This window comes from Oncorhynchus nerka, linkage group LG8 (genome assembly GCF_034236695.1).
Source record: "Oncorhynchus nerka isolate Pitt River linkage group LG8, Oner_Uvic_2.0, whole genome shotgun sequence".
Lineage (NCBI taxonomy): Eukaryota > Metazoa > Chordata > Actinopteri > Salmoniformes > Salmonidae > Oncorhynchus > Oncorhynchus nerka.
Genome location: NC_088403.1, coordinates 56,864,216 through 56,873,757, shown reverse-complemented (window position 1 = coordinate 56,873,757; position 9,542 = coordinate 56,864,216).

Here is a 9,542-nt window from a genome sequence, read left to right as displayed (position 1 = left end):
AATATGTAGATATGAGGGATATTACAACCACTTTACGAGTGACCTGCATTATAACATACTCTTAGCGATGTTACTTTGCCTTTTTTTATGGAGAGAGCAAATATCGATCCCTGTTCTCCAATGGCTAGTTCAAACGACGCCCCAACACAGTCTCTCAGTAACGAACAGCAGTCGTGTTCAGTGCCGGGTGATTTTATATCTGCTGGAAAAGCCCTAACTTAATTAGTCGTGATTTTTTACCATGAAAGTCCCCAGACTATTTGTGAGGAGCGTTAATTAACTGACACAAGATCCCCCCCCCCCTGAGGACTGAGGGTTGGAGAATAGCTGGATGATATTATCAGTGACAGAATGAAATGTGTTCACTACTTCCATATCGGGCCCCGACTCTGACTGTGTGAGGAGACTTGTTCGATTATTATTACCTTGGTGGTGAAGAAAATGTCCTGCTCGTCATCCTCAAGTAAAATATGATGACACTGACAGACAAATCGAATGTCTTGCATATAAATGTGATTTTAAGGAAGTAAAGTAATACATTTAATTTGTATCATTTTAATCTCATAGCCTTTTTACTATATACTGTATAGAGCAAGGGAGTGCCACAGCCCCGCAAGGTCTGAGCAATGGCTTGTGCAGTGTGCTACATGCTATCTGGGGAGGGTGGGGCCAACCTCTGGGCTACCACTGTCTATGTCTCTGTAGTACACTGAGTCAGTTGTGGAGAAGATCCTTCTTTTTTCTACCTCATGTTAACGGCAACATGTTGTTTCACTTGGGTGACTTCAATCTCAATCATACTAAGTTTATCGAGTCCCCGCACCATGTCTCTCTGGGGAGGAAACTTTAGATTTGTTTGTTTCCTTGAGTCCTGGGGGTTTTTGTCTCTCTCTCTCTGTGATGCTACTGCTGCTGGAGAGATTTTGAGGGGGCCCTCCTGTGCTGTTACTCTCTGTCAACCAGACGCTAGCGTCTCACCTTGGGGGTGAGGCCCCGACCACGGCCTGGCGTTTATTTGACTGATAACGTCTCACCGTCTCCATGCATCAGGTGACCCCCGCGGCTTCACCCGAACAACTTGTTTGTGCGTCGAGTCAGAAAGAGACATGTTCGGAAGAGGAGGATGGAGAGGCATCGGAGCGGGAGAGAGTGATGGTGATACTGACTCACAGAGGGGCTTAAAGACAGTCTGTCGACATCCTCCCTTCATCCCCCCCTCCTTATGTCCTTCCTCTCAGGATTCCAATTAAATTAAACACCTGCAGGCTCAGCTTCAGAAGGGCATTGTAATCTCCCATTCCCTTCGTACCACCCCACTGCTAAAGTATCGGGCACAATATCGATGTATGGCAAGGTGGTTTGCAAGACCCGTCCATGGTGTCCCATAACCCCCTGCTGATAGCACAGTGTGTAGTATACAGTATGTAAACACTCTTCAATTGGATGTTTTGGTGCCTCTAGGGCAGTTCAAAATGTTGATTGAGAACCTCTTTGCTGAGGAATGTGATTGTTTTCCTTGAGTGTGTCTGTCATTTTTGTATATTTGTATTCTATTGTGTAAATGTAAATGTAAATGTAAATTGTGCTCATGCAAGGCTTGTGAAAGAGGCCTTGGTCTCAGTAGGACCCTGTTATAATAAAGGTTCAATAAAGGTGCCAGCCCTGGATTTCTAATCAGGCGTTTATACAGGGATGCCCTAACACTCAGCGTGGGTCCTTTAAAAACAAGCCCTCTGAGTCCATCTGAAGGAAACGGTGGGGCGTTAAGAATCATCTGACCGTGGGGAAGGAATTATTTGTGATAAATGTATTGATCTCTGGTGGATTGAACCAGTTTGGTTTTCATTATGTATTTAGGGTCCCAAACAGAAGGGACCACCTATGCAGTTAATACAGCAGGCTGTGTAACCCAATTACATGGAAATGAGGCTTGATTGCTGATATGCCTGCTGTACTAGTGTCCCCTTTGTAACTAGCTATTTCAGCTAGCAGCTCATCAGAGCTCCTCATGGTGCTGGAGACAGACAGACAGACAGACAGACAGACAGACAGACAGACAGACAGACAGACAGACAGACAGACAGACAGACAGACAGACAGACAGACAGACAGACAGACAGACAGACAGACAGACAGACAGACAGACAGACAGACAGAGAGATTTGATGAACGAAAGGAATAGGAGGAGCTTCTTCTTTTCCAATTTGACCCATGTGATGAGGCTGGATTTCTTCGAGAAATAACAAGGCTTATCACAAACCCGTGGTAATCTGACACGGTCCGCTTTATATTTTTTCCTGAAGTTGTTCACTTTGCAGGGGAAGCAAAAGTGGGGATTTCAAAAACATTGAGGCTTGATTCCTCACTCTCGTCTGTGGCTAAGCTGAGATTGAACTCTCTGTGCTCTCTGCATGTGGGAGCAACCTGAGAAACCATCCTATTAGCTTTAGTGGTCCTCGCACACCGGCTGCCATGTTAAAACACACAGTTCCTAAGTAAGACAGACCACCTCGTACACACAAACAAGATGGCTGCCTTGATTGAGAAACTGGATCTGATAAGGAGAGTGAAGGAGTCAGTCAAGACTCTTAATTGAAGTTGATGCTGTCACAGGGAAAGGCCCATCAATCTCCTCATCCACAGCGTTAAAGGGAGAAACCCAGCCATCTCCGCATCCCCAGAATTAAAGGTAGAGGCCTATCGATCTTTGTGTCAACAGCGTTAGAGAGAGAAGTGGCTGGACTGAGAGAAAGCTAGGGAGAGGTTGGTGGAGTCTGGAGGAGAGAAACCGAAGGCAAGAGAGACAGAGATATGACATTGGAAAGAGAGGGATGACAGGGAGGTGCGGAGGGAGGCAGATTCCGTGGATGAAGAATACTACTTTAGGTTGATTGGCCAATGGGTGGTCGTAGCACATCATAATCATGTCTTAGGGGGGCGGCAGGGTTGTTGAATGCCTCGACAGTGGGCCTCTGTCCTCTGATCAATCGCCTGGGGCAATTTTTGTCAGGAAAAATGGACCAGCTTGAGGGAGCATGCTGGGAATGCAGATGGGCGGCGCATATCGGCGCGAGCCCGGAGACTGCGTGTCAGCAGGGGCGTGTGTAAATACAATCAGAACACGCGTGCAGGGAGGAATTACAGCGTCACCGGTCTCTTTTGTAGCGAGTTCTTAAGAGAGAGATGGGGGGGGGGGGGGGGGGGGGGGGGGTCCACTGGCCCTCCCCCATGCATCACTACAGACAGATGGAAGGGATTATTCAGATGAGAGAACAAGTAAAAGGTGAGAGGAGAGGAATGTCTCTCTGATGTGACTGGCTTGACTCTCCCTTCTCTTTTTCTCTCCTCCACTCCTCCTCCTCCTCTCTCTATCTCTCCATCTCTTTCCTTTTGATAACTTTCATTGACGTTGTAGACCACAAGCTGTGGCCTTAAACAAAGATGACTCCAGCAGCATAAACTCCAGCATATGCAGTAGCGTTGTGCCTTTGGTGATGCTCAACAATAACCAGATTATACCACATGAAGGAATATTTACATCTCTATTGATATCCCATCTCTCCAATTTGAGTAGTCATCATAACACATCATAACACATTCGTTGTCCTCACCATCTTTCTGGGCAAAACGCCTTTATTTCCATAATCGTGCAAACAGTTGACACTCATCCTCCGCCGTGGGGGAGGAGGGGTAAATATTTATTCGCTGTCTTCTCATTAAAGGGCCACTGTGTCGATCAGTCAGCCATGGTGGTAATTACAAAGGGTATTAATAGTGGGACAAGATGGGTTGACGCTAATGATGACGGAGGCTCTTCCGTGGATCAGTTTCACTTGGAGAGGGTTTTGGGGCCTGTGGACTTGAGTACAAATGTTTACTGTGTTGACATGGGAGTAGAGACATGGGAACTGTAGTTCATGAGATGGTTAATCTCATTATGTATGAGTGCTTCTAAACTTGTACTGTGGGATTTGGTTGCCATATGTTATATCCTTCTTCACTGTACAGATGTAGGGTCTTAATTTGAGCCAGTTTGCTACAGTAGTACAATAATCCTGCAGTAGCAGGAATTGTGAATAATTACGTGAATAATAATTCATGGAGGGGTTGATGCGTTTTACATTAGGGTAAATCCAGTCTAAAATTTTCAAGTGAAAATTACAAACCTTAGAAGCATTTTTAAACCTTGAATACACTACGTTTGCATTTCGTGCTATGCAGGAAAATTATCATCAACAAAAGAGTGATCCAATTAAGACCCTACATCTGTACTAAGCCTTACATGCTGATCACACCGGCCTCGTTGTGTGTGAGCGTTGCAAATTAAATGTACACATAAATGTTATTCAATCATGTCATCCAAACTGCTCATCCAGGCACTACGCAGGTTCTATTTTAGATTGTGGTTCTATTTAAGATTCTAGTTCTATTTTAGATGCTTGACGTGCTGCAAGTCCCGCCTTTCCCATTTCCTCATCGGTTTTTAGGAGCATATACCCGTGTGGGTGATTGAAAGATGAAGTTGGTTTAAGTAATGCACCTTCAAGTTCGTTGCCAACGTTGTCATATAAAATCCACAGAAGAAGAAGACTGAACTGAGAGAGATTACTATAAACAAACTAGTTCTCCCCTTTTATCTGTGGATTAATTTTCGGAGTAGGGAACACACGATTTTGTACGACTCTACAAATATCCAGCTAAAAAAAAGGACCTTGTACATTTCAGGTAAAATAACAACCCGGTGTGGTCAGCATGTTACTGATGACAATGAATATTAAACCCTGTTTCATGCCATTGGCTCTTGGCTTTGTTATTTGTGTTACATTTTTCTATTTATTTGCTTTTGTCCAGAGTTTAATGCCTTGGAATTTATTCATGTCTACCAAGACAGCACACAGGTCACCCAACAATACGACTAGTCATTTCAGTTGGTAAAACAGGACTATGAATGACGACGAGTTCCTCCAATGGCGACAGAGAGCGAACGAGAGGAGAAAAGAACAAGGGCGGGAGGAAGGAAGGGAAAAACAACGCTGGGAAATTGTTTCACTCTGTACTGATCAGCCTTACAGCGACTATTACTGTGTTTTTCACCAGAGGACTTCTCCCTGGTTTAACTTTGGAAAAGGCATTGACCTTTTCCAACAATTCTCTCGTCACTGGTAACTAAGCACTGACCGTTAAAGCAAAGCATTCACCACCTCAGTTCTTCCCCCCCAAAGGATTAAAACCAGCTACCTTTTATTGTGATGAAAAGGCACTGTTTTTTCTCCAGTGTTTTCCGAGTCTTTCGATAGAACTCTGGTCGTCTCCTTCCCTGTAAGCAATCATGGTTAACTTCCGTTGGTTCAGCGTGTGATTGAATACCAATAACTCTGACCCTCTTCATTTCCACCTCCAACAAAATGGAGGGAGGAGGCCAGATTCCGACAGAATAGTAAGTGAATTAGTCGTCCTGCGCTGAATAGCCGTCTTGCAAGCCTAAATCACCAGTTAATGCTGTTGTCAGAAAACTATTAGACAGGTTGAACTTCTCTGGGTGATGCTAAAACTTCAGACAAATAAAATATCGGATTTTTACATAAGTATGGGTTTAAACACTGAAGATTTCTCATCTTTGAGAGAATCAACCCCAAATCATAGAAATTAAATGTCTGCTAAGTGCTAGCAATCACCAAAACAATACTATGATGCCTGTTGACAAGTTCAACAATACCTGCTTTGTTTGACCTTTGAAGATATAGACCTGTATCAACATAGAAAGCGAAGATTAATGTCAGTTGTTATCATGAGTAGACGAAAAATAAATACTTAAGCAACAAACAAATAAGCAAATACCAGCAGGATTTAGAGCGCTCAATTCAGTCAATCTCACCATTATTTTTTTTAATTTTACTAGGCAAGTCAGTTAAGAACAAATTCTTATTTTCAATGACGGCCTAGGAACAGTGGGTTAACTGCCTGTTCAGGGGCAGAACGACAGATTTGTACCTTGTCAGCTCGGGGGTTTGAACTTGCAACTTTCCGGTTACTAGTCCAACACTCTAACCACTAGGCTACCTGCCGCCCCATAATCTGTGTATCCAAACATTTCCCCTGGTACAGAGGACGACATCCCCTTTTTGCCTGTCTTTAATTTCTCAGCCAGACAGCCAGCGCCAGGGCAGGGGGACTGGAGCCGTGCTGGATATGAACTGTCTTTGAACCCCGGCCACACTACTTCTGCTGCGTCTTGCGTTTTGTGTGTATATATTTCCCCTCATCTTCAGTGTTGGCCCTGCCATGCAAACACAACAACTCAGTAACTCAGACATCACACAGACACAGTCTGTGTCGGACAGCTTGTCCCTTTCATACTGACAGAGGACGAGAAAAGAGAGCTAACAGCATGTCTCCGAGGCGAACGTGAGAAAAAGGACTGGTGGGAAGACGGATGAATTACATTGTCTTGCTTGCGATTAAGAGGCCTCTTCCCACTCTGACAGCACAGACAGCACAGTTCTTTGAAGAAAGGCAAACGGCCCGAAGCTCTAAAACCAAAATCAAATGGATCTCTGCACACACACACACACACACAAACATACTCCCAAACACACAAACACAGGGGTAATCAGTGCTGATAAGCCCAGGCGTCGGAAATGAGTGTTATTGGAGTCTCTCGCTGCATCATGTTAGCACAGCATGTCCAGATCTTATAGAAGCTGAGACACACAGGATTGCCATGACATGTTTAGATGTAACCAATTGCCTCCTGGTGTAGCAAATCTAATAGATCTTTCTTCAAGTGCATGTGCATGTGCACGTGCACACACACACACACACACACACACACACACACACACACACACACACACACACACACACACACACACACACACACACACACACACACACACAGGTGTAGCAGACACATACTCTCATACCGTACTCAATTATGCATACATACAGACACGCACACACAGAGTTGCACATGCACAGACATACACACGTGATCACACACGTGCACACACACTGCAGAGAGCATGGTTGTTTACCTTTGTTTTCCCCATGGGTTTTTACTGTGTTCATGCCTGCATGGTTTCTGTGCGTGTGAGCCATGCCATACAGGAGGCAGTGAGCAGACAGGCAGACAGGCAGACAGGACAGACAGGCAGACAGACAGACAGACAGACAGACAGACAGACAGACAGACAGACAGACAGACAGACAGACAGACAGACAGACAGACAGACAGACAGACAGACAGACAGACAGTCAGGCAGGCAGGCAGGCAGGCAGGCAGGCAGGCAGGCAGGCAGACAGGGACACAAGCCAGTGAACAGGTACAGTGCCACTGAGGTGTAAATAACACAGTCTGTGCTGCAGTCTGGACTCACACAGGCCTGCCTGGCCCCAGGAAGCAACCCGGTGTGAAATGCCAAAGGTAACTGCTGCGATGCAAATCCCTCTGCGGGCGTGGGGATTTCTGGGAAAGGTGGTAAAAGGGGATACCTAGTCAGTTGCACCGAATGCATTCAACCGAAATGTGGCTTCCACATTTAATCCAACCCCCTCTGAATCAGTGAGGTGCGGGGGCTGCCTCAATCGACGTCCACGTCATTGGTGCCCGGGGAGAAGTTGTTGTTGGGGGTTACCTGCCTTGCTCAAGGGCAGATGTAATACACACACACACACATACATCAAACCCCTTTGCACAGCTGTTAGTTAACTCACATCCCACCATCCCTCAAAGGACACACAGGTGCAATGGCAACTTGCTTAATTGGTCCACTCTTCAAGTTGCACAACCATCTGTAACCCAGTGACTGTACCGGGCACTCTTAGCCAAGGAGGCGAGAATGAATAAGGAGGAGAGCGGAACGGTGCTAATAGACAGGCAGTGCTTGAAGGGGCATCCCTGCTGATAGTGATATACACAGTGATATACAGTGCATTCGGAAAGTATTCAGGTCCCTTGACTTTTTCTACGTTACAGCCCTATTCTAAAAAAAAAGTAATCGTTTTTTTCCCTCATCAATACACACACAATACCCCATAATGATTTTGCTACGTTACAGCCTTATTTTAAAATGGATTAAATCATGTTTTCCCTCGTCAATTTACACACAATACCCCATAATGACAAAGCGAAAACAGTTTTTTTGAAAATGTTTCTAATTTATTAAAATAAATAACTGAAATCACTTATTTACATATGTATTCAGAACCTTTGCTTTGAGACTCGAAATTCAAGTGCAGCCTGTTTCCGTTGATCATCCTTGAGACTAAAACTTGATTGAAGGCCACCTGTGGTAAATTCAACACTTGTCTATATAAGGTCCCACAGTTGACAGTGCATGTAAGATCAAAAACCAAGCCATGAAGTCAAAGGAATTGTCCGTAGAGCACAGAGACAGTATTGTGTCGAGGCACAGATCTGGGGAAGGGTACCAACATTTTTTTGCAGAATTGTATGTCCCAAAGAACACAGTGTCCTCCATCATTCTTAAATGGAAGAAGTTTGGAACCACCAAAACTCTTCCTAGAGCTGGCCACTGAGCAATCAGAGGAGAAGGGCCTTTGTCAGGGACAGAGCTCTTGAGTTCCTCTGTGGAGATGGGAGAACCTTCCAGAAGGACAACCCTCTCTGCAGCACTCCACCAAACAGGCCTTTATGGTAGAGCGGCCAGACAGTAGCAACTCCTCAGCAAAAAGACACATGACATCCCACTTGGAGTTTGCCAGAAGGCACGTAAAGGACTCAGACCATGAGAAACAAGATCCTCTGGTCTGATGAAACCAATAATGAACTCCTTGGCCTGAATGCTAAGCTTCACGTCTGGTGGAAACCTGGCACCATCCGTACAGTGAAGCGTAATGGGGGCAGCATTATGGTGTGGGGATGTTTATCAGCGGAAGGGACTGGGAGACTATTCAGGATCAAGGGAAAGATGATTGGAGCAAAGTACAGAGAGATCCTTGATGAAAACCTGCTCCAGAGCGCTCAGGATCTCGAGCGGGGCGAAGGTTAACCTTCCAGCAAGACAACGACCCGAAGCACACAGCCAACACAATGCATGAGTTGCTTTGGGACAAGTCTCTGAATGTCCTTGAGTGGCCAAGCCAGAGCCCGGACATGAACCCGATCTAACATCTCTGGAGAGACCTGAAAATAGCTGTGTAGCGACGCTCCCCATCCAACCTGTAATGACTGCCAAATGTGCATATTGGAGTCAAATTAAAAGTAAAAAAATATATAAATAGCAACGTAAAGTACAGATACCCAAAAAAAGTAAGTACTTTACACCACTCGCTGGAGGCAGTATGCATTTTGAAAACATACTTGATCATTTGATGTTGATGTTTTACTTCATTTTATGAGGCTTGTCTTACCTTGCTTAAAATCACATGGTCACATATGCCAAATACAACAGATGTAGACTTTACCGTGAAATGCTTACTTTACCTATAGGCAAAATCTGACCGTGGAGGCAATTATTTTATAAATACTTCATAGGCAGATAAAATTACAATTCTACTGACCTGCGTGCTAGTTATGATTT